A 25,294-nucleotide genomic window follows, 5' to 3' on the forward strand; every position below is an offset into this window, starting at 1 on the left:
GAAAAATGACCTTCTGAAGGTTTTGCCCTTGTAAATATTTTAAATTGCCCTTCAGAAAGCCTTTACTGAACATATACCAAGTGTCTAGCTGATATCAGCTACCCAATAGTACCCAGGAGAGATGGCAAGTACTTTACACCCTCTCAGCTCTTGTAGCAGTTTGAACACACTTATTCTTGCCATATATACCCTTCTCAAGTGTCATTTTTGATGGGAAAAAGGTTGATGTCTTTGGTTCACCAATCTGAGCTGCTTTGCCAAGTGGTCTTCCTTTGGGGCCCAGTTGTGTACAAGAGAACGCTCAGTGGTTACTATCAGCAGTCCAGTCTCTTTGAAGGGATTCAGTATCTTTGAGTTTTGAACCTTCTTCTTTTTCCGATTTTTCTCCAATTTCAGTTCTGTATGAAGGGTTAAAATGCAGAATATTTCTAATATCTTTCATAGTTATTGCTATCTGAGTGAGTTAACTGAGTATTCCAAATCAAGCTATAGTTATAAATGTGGCTAAATTCCAATTTTCTTCCTTTTAGACATTTTCTCCTTGATTACAGGTAGAAAGTAAATGCAGTTGATGCCTTTGCAGGTGGATTTAATTTGGGGAATTTTAAACTGACCCATCTGTTGTCTTCCATTTTACTGCTGTTACTGTTTGGTGCTCAGCAATCAATCAGCTGTCACCCAGAGACCTGCTCCAGTCTCTCTTTTTTCCTTAGAGCCATGCACAGCAACAATCCCTTCTCAGTGTCAAACCTGGGCAGCTTGAGAATTCATCTCAGCTATATTTATCCACAGATTAGCTAGGAGTAGTACCATTGTGCAGAAGGCAATTCATTGGATGTCCTTTTAATGATAGGGGAAATCAGGCATTAGAAGTGCTCATTTCTCTTCTGTGGATGACAAATGAGTTTCTAAAAGAGTCATCAGTTACAGGCTCAGCCCTCAATGCCTGAAGTTGGGTGAAATGAACCCACACTTGGGAATTTCTCTCTTCTCACCTTTGAGACAGTGAATCTAAAATGGCACAAGTTACAACAGCACAGCAGGTTGGGTAGCAGAATCTGAAGAGAGAAACAGTGAAGGCAGGATTGATGAAGAAGAGGGAGAATGGGGAAAAGAAATGAAAAGTCATAATGAGAACATGGAGGAAAAAGAAAAAATGGCAATGAAAAGTGATTTTGTGTATATTTAGGAAAACAGAAAAGAGGGAAAAATTATGAGAACAGAATTGAATAGCTCATTTGTTCTAGAAACTTCTGAGGTGCAGTAATTACTTTCAAAATACACCTGGAGAAAAAAAAAATTAAAATTGTAGTGCCTTTAGCTTGAAGAGTGGCTGCTTTACAGGAACTCATTCTTTAATATAATTCAGCCTAATGAGACAGCACAAAATATAGCTTCAAGTAGAATTTGGTTTATTATTTCCCTAGTTATTGGCTAAGAAATTTGAATGTAGGGAAAGAATCACATTCATCACCATCCTTGTGGCTTGTATCACAAATTGCCAATTAAAGCGTGGCAGGGAAACAAAGCACATTTCCATGCTCTCCAAAGAATGTCCATTCTGCTTATGTTTGGTGACTCAAATTAAGCAACACAATTTATCCTTGTTGGTGGCACTGCATAGGATGCAAATCAACATGGAACTTGGCTTTTGCTGGTCTTCCACTTCTGTGACAGGCTATAGCAAGTGTGCCTATATCAAGCATGGCTTAAAAGCAGCTGGTTTGGTACAGCTTGGAGTTGTACCAGCATGAAGTTCTGCTCTGCCTGACCACAGGAGTATTTACTCATCTCATCTGGTGAGCTGAGCAGTCTGTGAGCTCTCTGCTGCTGTTACTGCACTGCTAGTGATGCTGCAAGTGAAAACTAACTCATGTGTGAGATCAAGTCACAGCAATGACAAGTCTCTGCTGACATCAGCTGAGGGCAAGGCAGGAAAAGGATCTATTTACGTGGGCAGTGGAGAAACAAATGCTGATTTCACTTCAAAGCCTCCGTTGCAAAGTTCAGTAACACTATTGTTTCCAAAATGAAGTGTAATTTTTAACTAGCTAAAATCCAAATTCCCTAGTATAGTATCAGACCTCTCACATTTTTTCCTCCTGGATCTCCCTCAAAATTAGTTTACTAATAGTAGTACTATTTACTAGTACTAGTATTCCTGTACTAAATATGGGAAAGGAAGCACAGAAGGGCTATAACCAAGGCCACATGAGGAAGAGGAATACATAATTAAGTTCAGCTTTCTCCAAAGAGTGACATAAGTCCACATTCTTTTGGGGTTTGTTAGAAATGTGAAAGGCAGCATGAAGTTCCTCAAGAAGAATGCAAGTCAGAAAACATGATTTTTACCAAACTTTAACTAACTGGAATATCTTCATCTTGAACAGTATGAGTATGAAACCTAGTGTCTTGGATCACCAGACAGTTTTTCTGCATTAAAAAGAGTAGCCTGAGTTAAGAATCCTCTTATCTGGACATAATTTTCCCTTTATAGTGAGAAGCCACTTTTCCTTTTCATTTTTTATGGAAAACCACTCTTTTAGTTTAAAAGAGTTTAAAAGAGACAATAGATGTTTAACTAGGATTGTCCCATGCTTTCCACACAGCTGGTAGGACCCATTTCCCACAGGTCAAAGGCTATCCCCTGTTCCAGGGGAACTTTCTGTTCATTAGTGGCATATCTTAATTTTCCAGAGCTCCCCTCTTCTCAAGATCTCTTGATAAGACCTATATAGGCAGGGGAAGTAGTAGATAAGGTATTTGTAATCCTTCTTTTCTCTCAGGACTATCCCATTTCCTGAGTAGTCAGATTACAGATTGCAACATTAACACTGAAAATTTAAAAGTCTTTTTTTTGTATATACCAGAAGACACACAGGTTGAAAACTGTCAGGTTCAGCCTCAGTTTACAACAGATATACTCACACCTCTCTCCCACAGCAAAAAAATTTTCTTCCACCAAATGCCTACAGAAGAGATCAGCAAAATGGGATCTGTACCTGTCAGTTCTTTCATTTTACCCAGACTTAAGTGACAACAAAACCTGACAAATATTCTGCATAGTAATGTATCTGTACTGCTAGTCCTTAAAAGCTGAATTTTGGATTTTAGTCCACCACCTTAAGGGTCAGAATCCTGTACCTGCTCCGTTCACAGGTAAGACTGCATGTTCTAATTTCTAATCAAGTCTCCTCCTCATAAAAAACTGTATCTAGATACCTCATTATCCAGAGACAGATGAGCCCCACAGCTGAAGAGGCAGAAGAGGATTGCTTATACCCTTGAGTTTGTGAAATAAATTATGTTCAGTAAAATGATTTCTCATCCATCTGTTGCAGAGAGCAGTACAGTGCAGCAGGAATTGGTTTAAAATTGTGCTCTCGTGCTCAAACCATTCTGTTTGCTGGAGTGCTGCTGTTATTCTTGCAGAAGAGAAAGGGACAGGGGAGTCTTGCTTCTCAGAAAGAGTGTGGTTGGGGTAGTTAATAATCCCTTTATGATATAGAATATTACAAGTTATTTTAGATCAGCAGCTGAGAACAAAGGTAAGGCTGACTAAGCTGAAGAGCATTCAAAGAATGTGTGTGTGCTCTGTTCCTAATGTTTCTGAATTTGCACTGTGAAAGAGTGATTTGCTCAATAGGTTTGTCAGGGAAGCTGCCAGGTGTTGTCTTTTTCCTTGTTTTTCAGAGCCAACCTCATAAATTTTAGACCTTGGCACTGTAAAATCTGGTTGGGTAAATCAACATGGTTTTTTCTCATTTAAGCCATTATACATTCGGGTGGGCTGCTTTTCTGAACTGATTTTACTGGTTCATGCCATGAAAACAGAAATACTTGAGACTTTGCATCTGTGTGGCAGTGACCTCATTAGGTTTGCTGCAGATCAATGCTGGGGCAAGGAACAGCAGAACAGCCTCACCAAGACTTGTGAATAGGATTGTCTGTGCGCTCATCATCTGGTAATTCCAAGTTCTTGTCTAGAAAATCAGATGACTTGTGATCTGCTGGCACTGAGGCTGTTTCAATCTTCAGTGCTTTGTAATTTGCAGGCTCCAAGAACAATGTGAAAGGAGGAAATCCTTTGCTGCATTCAGACTTAAGTAAATGTAGCTGACAAAGGGACTCTCCAGAGGTCAGTTACTGCTTCCCAATTCTAGTCCTGATCCTGTTATTGTCTCTTCTCTTTTTTAAGCTCATAGAGAAGGACACATTTGTAAACTGAGTGCACATTTCTACCTTCCAGCTTTCTGAAGGAATAGCTTGATCTCTACATCTTACTATGGCAGGAGCTTGCATTTTGAAAAGCCTTTTTTGAGTACCCAAAGTCTTGCTTAATATGTCCAAGAGAGGCAGATTGTGGAAAGCAGACTTTGAGAGAAAGGTCAAGAAGAAAATTATTTTGGTCTAAACCTAATTGAAGTAAAAAATGTCTTGCATTTCCAAACTAGGGAAGAGAAACCTATCAACAACCAGCCACCAAACGAATTTCCCAAATATTTTTTGAGTGCACTGCCTGTGTATCCATATTACACAGCTCATCTGCCAGAAGTGAAAGTGATTTTCTAGTGTTATTAACAACTTAGCAGGAAATTGAGGAACTCAGTGTCAGGTTAAGCCCTGAAGAACTATCATATCTCTTCAAAGAAGAAGAAAAAACCTTAGTGATTTCATCAATATTCTGGCTACTTCAAGGATTTAGTTCTAGTGAACTTTTTGATTAATTTACCATGTAATACACACTCTTCCTATTTACTAGTTACACCCAGTCAGTTGTTTTTCTAGAAGGTTTTTTAGACTAGAACATTTATGATGGTAGCAGCTCCTGTTTCTTGAGTTATCCTCAGGGAATTTAGATGCCAGTGTAATGAGAAGGAACAGCACACTATTGTTCATTGGCAGATATTCATGTCTTTGATGGTGAAACTTCTGAAAGCACATAACCATTTCATGTTTTATTCCAGCTTCAGTAGGAAACCAAGGAAAAAGTAGTTATGAATAGATGTAAAGTTAGAGATTGGCAGGTAAAAAAAAAGAGCCTCTAGGAACCCAGTGGAAAGTTTGGACCATTTATAAGATTGTCAAGGCAGGTGCATGTCTGTGTGTATGTGAGGAATTGAACAGAAGAGTTTTGCAGAGGTTTGGCAGTCAGGATTGATTTTTGTATGATGGCAGCAGGGTTAGGAGATATATTTGCTCAGCATTTGGGTCGTGGTAGCTTCTTATGACTATGGGGCATTGTGGACTATGCTGTAATGGGTTGGTGTTCCAGCTGGAAACAGTTATGAATATGAAGTGTGTTACGACATTCCTTTGAGTCCAAAGGCAGGCTAAGCTATTGAGTTAAATGTGAGGGCATTAATAAAAGGCTGTTATGCAGAATAGCCCGGAAAAACATTTTTTAAGGCATGACAATTTCCATCATATCAGTTTAAGGAAACCACAACCCAGACCTTTTCACAAATGTAGACCTAGACATCATAGTCTGAGGAAAAAGTTGTCACGCCTCTGCAGACAGCTTCATGGAGGCACATTCCAGCTCATGCCTCAGGGCCCTAAGTCTGAAGCAAAGAAGAACATCTGAATAGAGTCTGTGGTTGAAGATTGGGGTTTTTTTGCATATATCTATCAAGTCTGTTACTTTCTGCAACTGTCTATCTCCCTTAAAACACTTTTTCAAATGATGAGAAAAGGAGAGACCTTAGCACTGGTTACTTAATACAATCCTAAATTCGGGTTTTTTTCTTGTGTAATTAATCTTTGGCAGCACTTCTTGGAAGTGGGCACTGGAGTAGCTGTGCAACATATGCAAGTTATTTTAATTTAATTTCCAATTTTTGGTCATGTGCATTCATGTTTGGTGATGTTAATTATAAGTTAGTATTCACTTCCTCTGATGACAGGGAAGAAGTTGAACCACTTTAAATTAGCACAACCTCTCAGAGTTCAGTGATGCTACCGCTGAATTTTAGCACTGTCCTCTCCAATGTTAATCAATGCAATCTCATTTAATCCAGGCCCCTATTAGAACTGATGCTATCCTGTAATGCATAATCTTTCTGTGCTGTTTGTAAAATAAGATTTCTACGGCACTTTCTTCAGAACAAACTGGAGAAGCTTAATCCTTTGCAGGGAAAATGGAAAGAGAGGAGGAAGTTGGGGCAGCAGCAGTTTTTGATTTTTTGGGGGTTTGTTTGGGGAGTTTTGTTCGTTTGTTTGTTTTTTGAGGTTTTTTAGGCTTTTTTTTTCTTTTACTTTTTTCCCGCTGAGAACAGCTTTGATTTTTTTTATTTTGAAAGTAAATGGAAGGATTCCATCCTGTTGAGAATGCATTAATTATTTTTCTCCATAAAATATTCCTTCCAGAACAAAGCTGTTATTTTTTTAGGATGACATACAGTGTGTATCAAATATTCCATGTAATGCCCATCTGCTCTGGAACCAGTGCTTTGTTCTTTACTACATTCAGCTAAAATCTAATACTCACTTACAGATACGGCCTTGCTAGCTTTGTGGGTTGTGTAGTAGTTTCTATACACAAACATGAGCATAGTTTATTTATGGACAGTGGCTGATTTCTAAGTCAGTATGTTATCAGTGCTGGAGATTTAATGTGTTTTGCAGGTGAAGGATGTTATTAACCAGGTGTACAGTGTAAGGTGTTTTTCACCAGCTCAAAGGCTGGGACATACTGATACCCAGGCGTTTGGAAGATAGATTACTTGTCAGTAGAATTGCCTTGTTAAGGTTTAGGGCTTGACATTCCTCAATGATCTCGGGCCTAGGGGGAGGCTAACAAAGCTTGGGGAGAAGGATGTACCACTGATAGTGGACACAAAGATTGCAGAACTTATGGGCCACAAGGACATTTGGCAGAACACCCGAGATAAGGAAGAAACTATTAAAGCCAACTCAGCACCTGTGCTGGAATCAGCTCCAGCTGGGTAAAGGCCGGGGGAGATTGCAACCACTGCCTCATGGACCTCCAACTCAAGAAACCCACCAACCCAAGAGAAACACTGAACATGTGGCTTCATTAGCATTAGAAGAGAGGGAATAATTTAACCAATAGAACATAGAATACCAGTTATTAAGAGAACTATGTAACTTGTAGCCAAAGAACATTAATACCTTTGTTTCCTAAAATATAAAAGCAGTGAAAAGTTGTGATAGTCATGTTGCTGGCTTTGTGAATTTGGCACCCAGAACACATTTCTGTGCAGAGCTGTAAATAAATCAAATACCTTGACTCTGTATGGGGATTGGCCTCTTGCACACTAGGCGAAAGAACTTGTTTTGGGACAACAATACTTGGGATATTCTGAATTTTTTTTTTCTATGGATTATATAGCCTACTTAGGGTCATGAAAACTGCTCATGTCATTTTTCAGTGTATGCTACTAGAGCAATGGCTACAGTTTCTGATGTGTAGCCTCTGGAGGCTTCTGGGCAGCTTCTAAATTGTGACTATTATTCTTTTAAATTGTGGGCCCATCCACACTGAATTTGAGGCCTTTTTCTGAGACAATATAGCCCATTTAGAGTCCATCATGGTGTACGTATCATTTATGTTTCTTTTAAAATTATTTTGTTTTACCGAGAGGCCACCAGCCTCTCAGTATCAGTATTATGAGTTTCTGCGGTCATTTTCACTATCCTGGATATTTTTGTCTCAGTACTAGAAGATCCTATCTCACTATTTACTCTAGGACTGCTTAATCTGCTGATCATCACAGATCAAAGCATCGGTGCCATTGACAACCTCTTTCATTTTTAGAATTGATCATATATTTCTGTCCTGGCCTAAAAATTATGATTGTCATTTTGTGGACTCCTAATCTAGCAATCTAAACCCCAAATCTAAATTCTTAATCAACTTCACTTAATTCCATAAAAACAGAGTCAAGGCATTATAAACCATACTAACAAAACCATCTTTGGTCGTAGCACTCAAGTTATTTCTGATTTAAAGCTGCATTCTAGAAAGGATTTTGCTTTACTTCAAACATTGCCCTTGTGTCTATTGAACTGATTCTTTACTATAATTTCCACCAGCTTGCCTAATGTGGAAGTCAGATTCCTGATTGGACTGGTTTTCCAGATCACACAGCAAGCTTTTTTGTAAGGTGGGTGTCCATCTATGAACGGCTTTTTCCCTTTTAATTAATTGAAGTTGTTCATGGTTAAAAAACTGTGATTAATCTTATCCACACATCAATTTTTTTTTGTCTACAATTGAGCAGTGTACAGGAAAAAAAACAGCTCATCAGGCTAATAAGCATTGGAGGAGAAACTTAAAATTATAATATATTCTGATTTAGTTTTGTGGTTTTGTCTTATTTCCCCTTGGAATAAATCAGAAATTTATGCAGCCACTTTTGTCCAGATGCTGCCCTTTGTTATTAATTTTTTTTTGCAATCTGTTTTTCATTATTTTTGCAGAAATAACATGTTATTATCATCTCTCTATTTAGGAATCCTTCTCTAAGAAATCTTTGATGCATTTTTCTCTTTCCCTGCCTTCTTATTGATCCTTCAGTTCTTCCCTGTTTTATTGGATCATGTTTTTTGTATCTGTACTCCCAAAGATGAAAAAATGCAGGTAATGTCTGAGAATGTAAGTACCCTCTTTGATATCTTCTCCGCTTTGGTTTGTTTAGACCAAGAAAGAGCTTGAAAATGAATATATTTGAGAGTCACTAACAGTGTCTAAGACTCAAATCTTCCTTTTAAAATGGACCCAAACCAAGAATTTGTTCTTTGTTCAAGCAAAGGTGATTTGTCATTGGGCCAAAATACAGCAGCAATTTAAATCTAATACAGATACGAGGAAGTTAGAGTAGAGATTTTCATGTTTAGGGTTTGTACCTACATGTTCAAAGCAAGGTGCCGTGTGTTGCTGTGCACTCCCTGGTGGCTGGCACTGCTTTCTTCCCAGGTTCCTTTACACCTGAGGGAGGAAGCTTTTCCATGCTGCATCCCAGCCATGGAAGTGAAAATGCTCAGCTGGGCGTGTTGAGTGGGGCGGGGCACTGGCTAAAGGTGCTACCGGCATCAGCTGGGTTGAGGGTACATCCAGCTCTACCCTCAGATACACTCTGTTCAAAGCTGGAGGCTGGACTCTGCTCTCCCTCATGCCAATGGGAACTGGCAGAGTGCTCACTGGAGCCAGTGCAGCTCTGGGGCATCTGTAGGAGAGCCAGGCCCTGAGAAAGCATGAGCTGTACACAGCAGCTGCCAAGGAGAGCAAATCCTCTCCAGTCTGCTTCAGTCCAACAACAGCAAATTTAATAAGCAGAAAAAAATCTGTATGAAATGTTGTTGGGAAAAATAACTGTTATTGCAAAGCCTGAAGTTTTCTACATTACTTTAAAAGCAGCATTCACAGCTGTAAAACCCAATTTTTCCCTATGCATTAGTGCTATTTTATGCATATAGCAATACACCTTTCATGACAGCAGTTCTTCTGTTTTATGCAATAAACTGTCCTCCTAATGTGATGCAATCAGAACCGATTGCTTTTCCATGGGTTACAATCAATATTTGCAAGTCAGTACCATTAATTCATTCCTCCCACAAATGGTAATGGGGAAGCAGATGATAAAACACACCAGAGAATCCTTTCTCAAGAGAAGACAAAGCTTTGTGAAAACCTGAACATTTTCTTCCGGTCTGAGGTGAATGATAATCTTGAGGTGAAAACAGGCTGCGGGCTGGGACCCTTTAGCCTTTAGATACTACGTTCCCAGTGAATTGGTACATTTCAAGTAACATCCTGCTTCTATAAGCCAAGACATGATAAACTATTTAAAACAGGCCAGAACCCTTGAAAATTATGTTTCACTTGTGAAAACATACAGCCTTGTTTTCAAACTTTGGAAAAAACCCCAGGAACTGAGGAATCTGCTGAGCTGTTTCCCAGAAATATCGTTCAAAGACTAATGCACACAGGAAATCACTAATTGCTGGACAGCCTTTTTCCAGAAGCACCAAAAAGCTTCTAGAACCCTAAGAATGCCTACAATCTCGCTACTGTGCTCCAGTGAGTTTCCCCTTGAGCCTCTCCTGCACCCCTGCCAGTGCATTCATGCACAGAAAATTGCCCACATTGAAAAAGCTCTTTCCTGATATTTATGTTCTTGGGAAACAACTTGAAGTGTACTAATGAGAAGGCCTTACAAACACTGATTTTTAATAGTGTCTTCAAAGAAAAATGGAAGTATGTGATACAGCTCCTGATAGATATGACAGATACCATTGTGCATTGTTTGAGAGACAGAAACCTTCTTCAGTGCGAGCAAGCACATTATGCTCTGTACCTTCTGCCTCACAGAGAAGGAGACCTTATTGTGTAGCAGCTAGGACAGACTGTCCTCTGGGCTCAGGGAATAGATGCTATTGTCACCTAATACCCTAAGCTCTGTTGCCAGTGAAAAACTAAACATAATCAAAAAAGGGTCCTTAGTTCTTTCTGATGTCATAAAGAGCTATAGCAAGTTTATGAGGCATTACTACATACAGCAACATTTATTCTGAGATACATCATGTCTTCATTTCCCTTTCAAAAAAGAAGAAGCCTTTCTATAAAACCTTTCAGTTCAATCATTAAATTGTTTCAAATGGCATACCTTAATCCTGCAGTAGATATAGTCGATCAGAAAGTATGGAGAAAGCAAAGCTGTGCCAGCCTGTTAAAAGAAAAGTGCCAGTCACAATATTGAAAAAGGTATTAAATTGAATCCCGAACTTCCCGTATCAATAGGGCAGCCACAATGCAGTACCATTGATCAACTGTAATCCAGAACGAGGATTAAATTTACAACATGGCCTTCTCTTCCCGGCCCATTAATTCCACAATCATCAACTGTTTATGGCAGCCTAATGTCAACACACATCTTGTGCAAGACAGCAAAGCAAATGGTCGAATGTCAATGAAGATTAGGGTAAGGACATGCACTGCTTGGTGTTTACAAACATCTCATCAAGACATCTTTAAAAAAACAAAGCCAAACCCCACATTTTCAAATAACACACCAATGCAGATGTACATAGAATTATGACTCTTGATGTCAGTGATCCATTCACAAGATAAAAATTAAGCTTTAAACTCCTCTTCAAAACAAACAGTGTCATTCAGGGTTGCTGAAGGGAGTTGATCCAAACTGCCCAAAGCCATTAAGAAGTAAATGCTGGCATATATTGTCTCTCCTTTTCAGATGCTAAGATCTACAAATTAAATTAATTTATTTTGGCATTAGACTTCAGAGTTCGTATCTTCAAGTCCACCTGTGTAGAGCAAGACTGAATTTTCTATGGATTTTCTAGTCTTCTATTTGGCCTGAGTATCCTAGATAAATCATTTAGAGATAAACCAGAAAAAAACCCAACAAACTTTTCTTCAGAACAGGTTGTCATGCAAATTGTCATACGGACAGAGGCTGACTATAAATCCAGGCACTGACTATACTGGAGTCTGTCTGTCTGTGTGTTGGTGTGCAAGTGTGCACAAGATGGCATTGTTACACAGAACTTACTGCTAAACTGAGGCCAAAAGGTCCAAGTTCTCCTGTCTGGTATGTCATACCTTTGTACTCAATTAATGAGCATAAGTAGCAGTACATAAGGATAGAAGTTAGGCTGGTATTGTTATCATTAATATCAACAATGTTAAAAAGGGGGAGAGTAGTTCTTTCAGAAAAGTACTAGAAATCTAAAGTACACAGTACACAGTAGCAAGCTATCCTCAAAATCGTTAGCCATTCTTTTTAATATCAGTATCTTGTGGTCCTCTAAACACTTCATAGAAGTGGTGTGGTTTTTTTATATTTTCCATGTGTAACTTACCTTAGAAAATGTATTTTCTAAAAAAACCTGAGTTTTCTTTTCTTTGTGACTTATCTTTCACCATCCTTGTTTGCTATACCAGTAATTATTTTTCTACTGAATGTTTTAGGGAAACGGGGTAATCAAGACTAGATAATGTATTAAAATATGGGGAAACATATTTACGCTGTGGTATGTAACACTGTTTTCTTCTTGCTGCCTTTCTAATAGGTCTTCATACTCTGCTTGGTTTTTGAACACCACTGAGAGTTTTTAAGATTAGTGTTTTCTACCATTTCTTCGAAAGAGCTAATGCTAGTCCAGAAGAATTATAAAAGCAGCAAATTTAAAACAACTCAGAGGAATAAGTTTAAGCTAGGAGAATTTATACCTCTTTGATTGGGTCATTATTCAGAGTGAAAAAGGAGAGAAAAATATTCCAGGATAAGAAATACTTTTAATGAAAAAAAAAAAACCAACGGGAAAAAAAAAAAAGAATGGAATGACAAGCACAAATGTTACAATAAAATTTTTCCCAAAAGAGAAATTTCCCCAGAGCAACAGCTCCCTATAACTTCTTTTGTTCTATTGAATAAGATCCCTTCTATTCCTGCCATCCATGTTTCCTGGAATTAAGGGTTATCTTTGTGTCAGCAGGGATGTCACTGGAAGAGAAGTGATGTAGAAGAACAAAGTGTGAATGCTGATAAGCATTTTCCATTTCATTTCCTTTAGAAGGAAAACACCCATGAAATTTGGAGGTCAAGTACAAAATAGCAAGAATTTTCTGAACAGAGCACCAGGGGATGGTTGCAGCAAACCATTCCAATCTGTGCTATAATCTAATTTATCATTGACAAGTAGTGTAGATAATAAAGAGGTAAAATACAGTACAGATAGTACAATACAGAGATTTAGTACAGCAACTCCACAGTCATTATGTAGTGCTTTTTTTTTAATGTCTGTGTAATGTACAAAAAGATCCTTCTCAAGGCCAAGACTTTCTGTGTTCTGGAGGCTTATTTTGTGTGGAATGTGTGAATTACAATCTGCACCCATAAGGAAGTTGCATTCTCTCCCGCAAAGAGTCTTTGTACAGTTCTCATTACAGTCAGTGAGAGGTTTTTGGTGGTCTTGATCACATCCTACAGTGACCATCTTGCTCTCTGCCCAGGGAGTGCCGACCAAGTTACTCCCCTGTTGTCTCAGGTGCCTCAGTCACGTGCTGCTCTGTAGATGAGATTAATGTAGCTATACACAGCTGTGCTTTCAGGAAACTTGCAGATAAGAATGAACAATCAAAACCAGTTGCAAATAAATGGATTGTAGTAGAAATACATAGGTCTTGCAAAAATCTCATTGCAGTTTGTTCAGAAATTGCTTCAATTTCAAAGCATGGTCCCAACCCATTCATTTTTATTATATTTTCCTGCTTGGTTTGTTCAGCTTAAAATAAAATTAAAAATATAAGAAAAAAATAATGTTAGCAACGCTGTAGATCTTTCTGCTAGGTAAGTCTAATAAGAATCGTATTTGCAGTTTTCCCCAAAGCCAAAGCAATCTGTTTGACAGCGGTATTATCAGCAGTTAGGGAGAGTGGTACCTCTGTCAAATGCTTGTGGTTTTTGAAATATTTAAACAGACTGTGGATTCCAAAAGAATGAAAATTGACTGCATCTGCACTCAGGGTGCATTGACAGGTACTGGGACTGGCACTCCACCTGCATGGAGTGTCTGCACTTTTAGAAGGATTTATACTTGGCCATGAATGTTTCTTGCCAGGCACACAAGTATAAATGAAAAAGAAAGGAGTTCTTTCTCTGCAGTGCCAACACAGGATTTGCCACCTGAAAGCATTTTTCTTTCTCAAGCTGATTGTTTTGGTGGAGGTTTGGAAACCTGCAGCATTTCAGCAGTGTTGCTTCCTCTCAAGAGGCTGCTAACAGATGACCCAAAGCAGAAACTATTAGAATTCCTGAATCGTTTTTGCTTTCCTGGACAGATACTGAAGTGGGTCTAATCCCATGTGCGTTGTTGGTACAAGCAATGCCATTGATGCAAACAGAATATGTGCAAGAGCAGAGGTGAGCAGAAATCCAGAAGAACGTGTCTATCTTGCCAGATCACAGGCTAGTGGTTGAGGCTCTGGAGTTAACTGGGGTTGTAGCCTCTTTCCTTCCCAACTTTTTTTCTTTATTCAGTTTGTTTGACAGAAGAATAAACACAAGGACTGTTTCTGACAACAGTCCAAAAACATCAGACAGGATGCACAGGGAGTTTTTGTTCTTTCAAAATGTCTGTTGAATGTATAGGCAATTCCTCAGGAAGATGATTTAATCATGAGTTGATTGCAGTTATTAATCTCCATTAAGGTAATAGTTTCCAAAGGGATTCAATTGGTGATAAATCTCCGTTGACTTCACAGACAGCAGAGTGTTTGTTCTCTTGAAAATCTTGACTAAACTAGGAGATTAAAAATGGTCAAATTAGCAATCTAATGCTGTCTTTTCTCAAAAACTAATTTCAGTAAGATTAAGCTCTTTCTCCAGAAAAGACCTCTGTTATGACAGGACATACATTCACATACAGCTACACAGGTGTAGGCTCTACACTCCGAAGCTTCAGTAGCCTATAAAACAGGAATGGCTCCAGTGAGACAATGAGGTCCAAGCAGTAGACCTAGGAAGGAAAATGTCCTCACATGGAGAAGGCCATGTGAGATGCAGGGTAAGAAAAGCTATGGGAGGAGAAACATGGAAAATAGATGTGGTAGAAAAGCATCTTGGAGAGAATGCAAAGGCAGTAAGGAACAGGTGGTTAATATGAGGTTTCAAGGCTGCAAGCCAAGACAGAAATTGCCCTGGATTCTCCTGTTGTTTTTTTCTTTGTTGTTGTGATTTTTTTGTTAGTTTGTTGGTTTGTTTGTTGGGAGGTTTTTGAGGAAAACATCTTGTAAGTTTTTTATTGAAGAATGTCCCAAAGCTCAGCCTGTAGGTTCTCAAGTGTACCCTAGAGAAGAAGGTTTCCTTCACTGTGTAATCACAGCTGGTGGGTGGCCTGCTGTACTGTCTGGTCATGGAGGCACCACAAGCCCTGCCTACTGCTGAGCTCTTATCAGGATCTCCTGTGCACTGTGGTGTGTACATGTGTGGGGCAGGAGGAAAAGGGCCTTCTCCTCGTGGTGCCAAGCATGAGCTAGAAACTGTTCACAGACTCACAGCATGTTTGAGATGGCAGAGACCTCTGGAAATCACCTAGTGCAACACACCTGCTCAGAACAGGGTCAGCTAGAGCAGGTTGCTCAGAGCCACAGCCAAGCAGGTTTTGAATATCTCCAAGAATGGGGACTCTACAGCTTCTGTGGGTAACCTGTGACAGGGTTTGATGACTCACAGTCAAAATGTGGTGGATTTTTTTATGTTTAAGCTTATTTTCCTGTCCATTTCAATGAGATGAGGGTCCCACTGGACTGATTTGTTGCTAAACAGGTCCCTGGCCTGTGTAAAAGGCCAAGGTAATAATACCTGCCTATCAAATGACAAATTCTGTCTGAGATGGTGTAGCAGAGGGAAAAGCAATTTTTCCTCAAGGGTGCATGCTCTCATGACAGGCTTGACAAATACAAATATTTTATAATAAATGAGCTGTTCATACCCATTCAGCTGAACACTATGTGGCACTTACTAATTGAATCATTTTCGCGCAGCATTTAATGATTTTCACCTTGTGGAAGATCTAATTTTGCTGTGCTGTTCCTGAAATCATGGTGTAAACAAAGCAAATACGTCACTGTGCAATAACTGTTCTGCTCCAAGATGGACATGGATCCCTACATGGCATATGGATTGAAAGATTTACAGCCATGCTCATTTTCAGTGATTTGTACTAAGACAGGACTAAGTCAGCTCTCTGAGCTGATGAATGCAATTTTTTGCGAATTACTTATTGCATCCTTTTTACAAATGTATCAACATTTGATTCCTCAGTGATCAGTTTCACTGGACATCTTCCAAAGTAATACTGCTTTACACAGAAAGAGATGAAAGTCATTTCTGGAAGCAGATGTAAAGAAAGATTTAAAATATCGTTAAGAACTGGTTTTTTTCCCAATCCTTACTCATCATTTCTCTTTTAAGCTTCCAGCTTTACTGCTTATGATTTGGGCTTGAGGACTTTTTCCATTTTCTTCTCTGCCTTGGTAAATCTAACAGCTTAAATTACAGTTCTGTGTTTTCTGTGGTCTGGAGCCGAGTTGATGCAAATGTGGTATTTTGACATTTTCTGATTTTATTTCTTTTCATGTTGGATAGAAAAAACACTAGCTTAAGATGACCCAGCTGGTCAAATATGTTTGTTGAACCACTGAGACTGGATTAACGGTGTCTGAGCAGCTACCTTCTCTTAACAGGTGGCAAATGTCACAGTTTCTATCAGAGAAAAGAGCATGTATGATTTTCCATGGAGTAGTACATCTGGGTATCTCCACAGAAAAGAAGTTGATATAAATCTTGTCCAAAGTTCCCAGAGTCTTCGAACTGGGACCTGAAATGTGACTGGGGATCAGGTCCAGTGCTGCCACTCTTGACACCTTAGCACAAGCCTCACAAGAGTCTACAAGAGGTCTGTTGCACATTATTTTAATGACTGCATCGTCAATAGCACTGTTTATTGCAATGTTTCTAGCATTTGTCCATATCACAGTGGTCCAGCTTTAGGGTTGCATCCCGTTCCCTTCTTAGACTTCCTGTGGACCTCAGTGGGCATTAAATCAAATCCTTTCCATCAAAATCCAGAAAGGGGGTGAGGATAACGGTCTGAGCCTGTTAGGCATGTAATAGCTACTCCCCAATTAATGTCAATTGGATCTGGATGCAGACATATCACAATTTGTAACAATAGACACATCATTGAAGGAAGAAGAGTATCTCTGTCTCAGTCTCATTTTCTCAGGGTGCACATTTAATTTACTCAGACTATTTCTCTAGTTCTTACAGTTCAGAGTTTAGAATTGGCCTTGCCATGAAAAGATGATGGGGTTCCACTGCCAAATGGAAAAAGGAGCAGCTGTGCTACCTCTGATCTCCTGGGTACACAGAGAAGGCAAACAGCATTTCTTTATTGTCCTGGGCTATGGCTGCAATACAGCAAAGACAAAACTCTTATTTCTTAAGATTTTCTTAAGGTATGCTTAAGAATGTCTTTTTTAAAGTCTCATCAGAAGTGGTGCACATTGCTTAAAGGAAGACTGCACGTGCTAGCCTAATGTGTACACATAAGACCTTACTGCAATCTTTAATCCCTAATATCTTTGAACAACTCAGCTGCCTCAAGTAAAATATGCTAATTACATTTTACATATCTACCTCAAGGACTTTTGCTGGGTAATTAAGCTAAATAACCCTGAGCTAAAATAAAATCTACTCAGTTCGCTTTGGTAGTAGTAACCAGGGATTTGTGTCCAATTAAAAGATCAGCAACTCTAGCTAGAAAGAGATCTTGGGAATGGTCTGGCCCTTTTCTTCATGCAGCCTTTGCTTCTATGCTTGAAGTGATTCCAGATCACTCCTGGAAAAGCTCTTAGCCTTAAATGTTCCCTTTTGATTGTGGTTGATTCAGGTCAGGGATAAGTCTGTTCAAGTGGTGAGAAACACATAAAGATGCTTACATATTTCCAGCAAGATAAGGGGTGTAATAAACAGCAGCATGCCAGAGAGAAAAAGGGTGATAATGTGAGTGATGATGAGGGCAGGCAGGCTGAGTGCTGTCGGAAAGCTTATGTGCAGAACTGTACTGTGTTAAACCTGCATAAATTTGGAACACATGCTGTTGTAAATCTGAATAGATATATGGAGCTGAAAGATCTTGTTGGTTATCCTTCACTCTTCAGGGAGAAGAGATGATTCTGCCACTTGTGCACATGGTCTAAGCAGTACCAATTTCACTTCCATGAGTCTTGTTAAGAGCTATAGGCCCACTGTTTCTATGGTAACACTGCAAATGTTTTACCTGGCCCAGGACTTGGTGGCCCTGGGGTTTGATGGTGAAGGAGAGCAACTTCAGGTTGTCTGGACAGGGCTCTACCTCTTCCCTTTCTTATGGGCAATCACAGTATGTACTGCTTTGTCTGTGTCCTACTCCAGTGGGAATGGATGTAAACATTGAAATAAATGAAGAACTCCCATTGTGGCAGAAAGGAGCCAGAATGCCCACAAAATCTATAGATGCACACATTTATAGCAGCCAGGTAACCTAGAGGAAGCTGATATGCTGCAAAGCAGATACATCAAATTATCTCAGGAATAGTATAGCTAAAGGCAAGGGTCAGTTCTTCTGTGAGCTGAGATGGCTTATTTTATGTCTAGTGAAATCAAGAACACCAGCAGAGATGGCATGGACAGACAAGTCCAAAAGTTGCTGAAGATCTTAGGGCAGAAAAAAGAGATGAAGCACAAGTTATGTACGTTTCCTGGGAGAGAATGCCAAACAATTGTGTCTTTCTCACCTGGAAAAACCTTTTGAATGAATGTTTTAAAAGTCCCCTTGAAACTCAGCTGAATATTTCAGCAAGTGAGGTGACTCTCTTTTAAATTTTCCTGGTAAATATTTTATTTTGCTCACATGGATTCATCAAGTGAGAAAGGTTCTTATAATTTTTGCACCTGTCTTAGTGCTTGTATAAGCTGTCCCTGCTTTAAAGTTTTGTCAACACTGTGAAGGGGTGAATTCTCCTGGGCTTCTCCTCATCTCACCATTGAAGAGCTGGGAAACTCCACCAGACTGCTAAGTCTTGTTCCTCCAAATATCAGATTTAGAAACATCTCTATTCATGGGACTTCAGCCACTGCCCATGGAATATTGCCCCCGACATGGCCTACTCCTTTATCCTCACATTAAAAGGAAGGAAACTCCTCCCGAAAAAATTCCACCATGTCTTTTCAGGTGAAATCCAATTTTTTTCTCCCAGGAAGTTTCAATTAACATCTATAGATTCTACTTAATCTAAGATAGTTAAACAGGATCTCCAGTGAGCAGGTCCAGACACTGAAGAGATTAATAATGCTGGTGAGGTATTCTCCTATGCCTGCCTGTCACTTCCCACTTTGGGAGAGCTTTGATGCAGTTCCTAGTTGCCACGTGCAGGTTGCTCTGATCTTGACCATGCACATCTATAGAGAACTCTGTTTTTGCATCCCTCCTTTCTTTATGTTGGTTTTTCTTCCCCAGTAACAGCTAGCCCTGTGAAAAGGTGGAAGGTTTGCCATGCTCATTCTCATTCATATTGGGTGACCACTGCTTACAGGAATCCACAGATGCAAATCAGTCCCTTGAGTGCTTTTATTTAACAAAGCAAAGACTAGGTACAAAAAAAGATAGTCTGCCTGAGCTGCTAGAGGTGCCATGTGATCTTAGCACGGGTGAGAGGAGCATGGCTTAAAGATTATCTTTTTCAGCAAAATAGTTACTAATTTGAGCAAAGTTCCAGGGACATGGCAGAATTAAGAAACAAGAGAGAGGTGCCTAAGGACTTCTGGCAGGATTAAACTTCAGAATGGGATCCTAAACAGGCAGCTGATGAGCAAATGAGGAGCAAAACCAAGCATAAACATTCTGTTCCTCTCCTCTAAACGTGTTCTGCTTCTACCTGCACATAGTACATTCTCCGAAGGCCTCTGCCCCTTCTGCCTCATCAGGATGTTTAGGCAGGGAAATATCCGGTTTCTTTCCCTGAGTGACCTGTGTTTGGAAATGCTCAGGGACTGAGGGATGTCCACACCTGGGCAGGAACAGATCACACTGCCGTCCATGATAGGTAATCCCAGTGGAGCTCCTGCAAGGAGGTGGGAAAGGGCACCTCAGTTACACAGTAGAAACAAAGTTAAGTGTCCAGGCAGGATTTGGGGCTGTATTTTACAAGTGGCAGGACAGCAGACAGCTTAAAAATTTTACTTACCTGTATGTTTTGCACATGTGTAAATGTTCAGTTGAAGAAAAAAAGGGAAAATGGGTTAATATTTTAGCACATTCCTCTGCCTAATACTCCCTCAGCATCATCAGACACAGAGTGCTGTTAATAAAGCATTTAGCTGCAATAATATATTAGTTTGTCCAAGTGTGATGTCCAATTTTCTTTTAATGATGTGAACTAAGTTTCTCTCTCAGGCTGAGAAAACTCAAAAGAAGAATAAAAATTGATTTAGAATTTATGGATTGTTAAAAAAAAATCGAAATGAATAATAAACGCCACTTAGGACAATTTTTAATAGCTTTATAAAGTCAGAACTACAGAAAAAAGTTAAATCCTATTGTTAAGTTTTTTTCCCCCAGGTCCCTGGAGGAAAATAATTTTATGTAAAAAATGTCAAGTTTATTGTGTTGATTATGTTAGATTGTAGTGCTAAACGTCATCTAGTGGAAATGTAAGAAAAATACTTCTGCTATTTGCTACTTATCTCTGTGAAAAGTTTCACTCCATTCATTTATTATTTAGCTTGAATTTATGCAGAAAATTCAAATATAATTAAATAAAATTTCTTAATAGTTATGTACAGAACATATGAAAAATGAGCCCAACTGTACTGTAAAAGAAAGACTTTTTTTACAGCAGGATCAATCAATAGGAATTATTCCAATTTCTGCTTGACTGGCTGAGCTCTGCACAATACATGCTGCCATGCAAAGAGACAGCTAGTTCCTCCAAGTTCTGATAGGAATAATGGTAGCAGCTTTCTTTCTTCTTTCTATTTTTTAAAGAGGGATTATAGCAAACAATTCATGTGTCATCTTAGACTCCTATGCATTTTCTCATTCACTTTCCTTACCACACACCTTCTGACAGTCTCTGATTGATAAATGTGCAGTGCTTCAGATATGTTTTTTTTACCAGCTTTCCTATCAGTGTGTTTCAAATCTCCCCTTGTTTTCAGAAACCATATGCCATATGCCATGTAATGTCATAAATGGAGCTTGTGAGAAAGAAACCATCTAATCCAGCAACATGTATTTTTTTATGGTGGTGTTTGGCTAAGGGATCATTTTAATGCCACTGTAAAGGTTCCTTCCTCCACATTTCCACTTTCAAATATCCTGCTTGTAAATTTATGGTGCCAGTGGAGGTTTAGTAATAACGGTTCAGAAGCAGGGTATGGCAAGAAATAGCTTAGCAACATTTATATCCTTCCTTTAGAATATAGAACTGTTGCAATCATTAAGTAAAAAACGAAAGCTTTAGTGTAAAAACATGTCAAAACCCAGCAAAGATAAATGTTCTGTGTTTCTGAAGCTAATATGAAGTGTTGAATTATTCCATGCCCTTGACATCTCAGGTCTGTTGCCCAAAACAATAATACAAAAGAGAGCTAATGGAGCCAGAGCATTACATACAGACTTATTATTTTAAAAATTGCTTTTAAAATGTGAATGAACGCAATTCCCTTTATCTATATGAAAATAGATGGAAATATATTCAGTGCTTTTATGGCGTATGAAAGGTTGTATTTAATGTTATCTGGTCTTGACCTTTAGACTGAAATTTGCATTTGATTTTCGATGCCTCTGAGAACATTTTACTTCCTGCACTAATTCCCTTTCTAAACTGTGAGGATTACGGACTCTGTTGCAGTATTGATCACTTTACACTGCTGCTGGTAACTTGTCAGGGCTTTATAAAGTTAACCATTGTTTTTAATTGAAATTATGAATTTTGGATCCAATGGGCTGGTACAGGCAATAGACTTGTTCAAAATGAACACATTCCTTGTGCTCTTAATTATCTGTGAGACTGTCACTGCTCATTGAGAAGGTTCATCATTATGTCATGGCTGTGCTTGGGTTCACACCAAGACATAGCCTAAAAAATAGTTTTACAAGAAGACATAGCCTTAGACTGTGATAAGGTGCTTGACGTGTCATTTCATAATCCCTTTAAAAAAATCAGTCACTCAGACATAGTAGTGTTACACATTTTATGTCACACTGCATTTCCTGTGTGTCTGTGCACAATTTCATGTTTCATAAGTATTCATTCATTCATTCATGCATGCATGCATGCATTCATTCTTTTTTTATACTTTATGTCTCAGTCCTGTCTCTTTTTCTTCCGTAGAGTATAGTGAATGTATTGCCACCTTCATCTTAACACTACCAGCTCATTCAGCTGGTCTGACATACTCAAATTCAGAACAATCATTCTCCACTCTTATTTAGCATTAAATCCAATAAACTCCACTTCAGATCTGAAGAAAGCTTTTACTCCCTAAAGCTTGTCTGCTCCCCTCCCCGCCCCCCCAGTCATATCAGTACCAATATCTTTTGACAGAAGGTATCATCTCCATTATTAATCCTTGGCATTATTAATTCTTGGCATTAAAAAGTGACACTTGAAGATGAGGACCTCAGAATGAGACAAGGCAGTGCATTTGTTCATACACATAATTAATGTGCTGTATAACTTGATATATCTACATCTCATGATCCTCTGCTCACTTTAGAGTTAGCAAATGGATGGCTGGTTTCATTAGCACAATGAGGTCAGGGGGCTGCTGCATTAGACAATAGACTGCATCACCCATGCTACACTTGGGTTCACTTGCAGCTCACGAAAGGAAAAAGGATGCTCTCAGAGGCTTGTGTGGAGGTGTTACTTCAGATCAGCTCTCAGTTCAGAATGCATCAGAAATTTAAAAGATTGTTATATGATAATACTTAAAATGAGATATTGTACTGATAAGCTCAACAGAGTAGTATCCAGACAATTGCATTATGACTAATGCAGGTCAAGCAACAAGGGGAAATGACCTGCATTTAATAAATCTAATTTGTGATTACACAATACTGATAGCCCTAACTGAGTAATTTATTCAATACATATTCCTAGTACTCACCAGATGTATTCTCTCAGGAACACTAGCAGTATAGAGCTTATATAATAAATCCAGAGGAGCTATTTACAATATGTATTACTGGTCAGGGCAGTCACATCTGCTGAGCAGTGTAACTATAATACAACACAATAATATAACTAGTCCAAGCAGGAAAAAGCAATCTGGCTGAAAAAATTACACCCCTTTATTTAGAGGCACAGTAACAAGCAGACTTGTCATTAATGTCATCAACAGGAACTTGGCTGAGAAGTCAGATTTAAATCACAATGTTTAAGGCTCCCTCCTTGGCACTGTGCAATTCCAAGACTGCTCCACAGAAGCATGATGTAATTCAGTGCTAGCTACAAAACAAGACCTAGGATTTTTTTCTTACTTTGGAAATTTTTTCCTTCCCTGTCTTTTACTTAAAATAACTATATGGGACCTACCACAAAATAACTACATGAGAGATGTTACAGTGATCAGCATGGCAGTAGTCAGTAGTTTGTGTTAGGGTGTAGGATTTACAAAGCTGAGCTAGAAATTCTCTGCCTGTGGAGGATGCCGGTGTTGGGACATTTTTTATGTGGATATAGTGCATAAATATGGCCACACAAACAAATCAGAAAATGAGGAGAAGGTGTGTCATATGGTGGGACAGCTGCTTTTTACACTACCCCCACCCAAAGTTAGAGCACTTTCCCAGGGAGTGAAGGAAGGTGGGTTTCCATCCTGCTTTGGCCACAGAGGTTTTGGCTGCACAGACTGCTACCCAAAGAAATGCTCAACCTACCTGGCTATAGGTACTGAGCTGGAACTGGGCAAACAGGGCCAAAATGGAAGGGGTGGCAGTGTCAGGCTGCAGATGAGAGGAGATCTGGGGAGTCTCCTTTCTGTAGACTGTCAATCTTACAGTAAGTGAAGCCATAACGAACTCCCTAAAAATCTTATGCATTACACCAGTCTGAAAGGAACTTTTACCTTCTTCATCTCAAGTTTTTGATTTTCTTCTGGAAATGACCCACAACCCAATAGAACCACAACCCCCTGCCAAATCCCCAAACAGTGCTCTTTTCCTTGGAGCCCTTCAGCACCCCACTTCACTTTAAATTGTTTCAGTGCAGCATCTTTCTGCTCCCAGATGATGGATCATCAGGCACTATCTTCCCTCCTCCCTAGCATTTTGCATCCCTTCTCCTGGCTAGCAGTGATATATTCTTGGCCTCACATTCTCTGGCAATTGACCTGTGAGTTCCTCCTTTTCTGTTATGAATCGTCTCATGTCTGTTCCGCCTTCTGCTCTCTATCACAAATGCTGCCTTCTGTTCTCAGTCACAGTTGGGCTTTTTGTTTAGTTTTGCTGAGGTTTTTTGTTTGTTTTTCTTTTCTTTTTTTTTTTAATTTTTAGTTCCTTATCCCTGTTTCTGCTTAGCATTGTTTCTGTGTTGCTTTTGTGCTACAGATAAATAAAACAAAACCAAAAAAACTAAAAAAATCCCCCCCAAACCAATCAGAAATACCCAAGCAACCTCCCATGAAAATTCCTATTTGCACTGCCTTCCTTTCCCTGAGCTTCAATATATAGACACCACTGATGTGACTTTTTTATTGCAACTGACTGCACACTCGCCTGACTCCACACATCTTGTCTGACATGCGCCTCCTTGCCTACAGATCCTACAAGCTCTGCAACATCAAACATAAATTATCAGGGAGAAAGTGTTATTGTTTCAATATGTACTGTTCCCTTTTCTACTGTGCAGTGTACAGCAAAAAAAACCACCTCCCAAAGCAGAGCATCCTGCTGGTGTTGGTTACCAGCCTGGAAAAGTACTCATTTTATCTATCTTCTGCTGTTTGAAAAGCAGCAATGTCACTGTTGGGTGAGACTATTCTATGGTTTGTGGAGGTCTGACTGCATTAGAACCAGCCCTGCTTGTAGCTCAGAGCTGTGGGGCAAAAATTTCTTGATATGAGTGAAAAAAACCAAACAATCCCCTCTCCCCAATCTGGCAAATTTTTCCTGTCGAAGCTCAGAAGAGCTCTGCTAGTCATGGCAGTACCTCACAAAATAAGGTGGCATTCCTAATGAATAACCTGACTGCTTAACTGGGATAAATAGATGTTTGCAACCCAGTATGAATGTTTTAAATTCCCTGCTGGTGAGTTGACCCTGGCTGGACACCAGGTCACCAAGTTGCTCTATCACTCCCCTTCTCAGCTAGACAAGGGAATGAAAATACAATGAAAGGCAAACCAGACATGACTTGGGGAAATAGGTTTTATTTATTACCAATCAAATCAGAGTAGGATACTGAGAAAGAAACCCAAACATTAAAAACACCTTCACTCTCCTCCTCCTCTCTTCTTTCCAGATTCAACTTCACTCCCAATTTTCTTTCCTTCCCCCCCTACCAAGGGGCAGCAGGATGGGAACTGGGGGCTACCATCAGTTCCTCACACACTGTCTCTGCCACTCCCTCCTTGCACTCTTCCTCTGCTCCAGAGTGGGGCTCTCCCATGGGAGATAGTCCCCCACAAACTTCTCCAGGATGGGTCCCCCAGGGGTCACAAGTCCTGCCAGCAAACCTCCCCCAGTGCAGGCTTCC

Source organism: Corvus moneduloides, chromosome 1 (assembly GCF_009650955.1).
Source record: "Corvus moneduloides isolate bCorMon1 chromosome 1, bCorMon1.pri, whole genome shotgun sequence".
Classification (NCBI taxonomy): domain Eukaryota; kingdom Metazoa; phylum Chordata; class Aves; order Passeriformes; family Corvidae; genus Corvus; species Corvus moneduloides.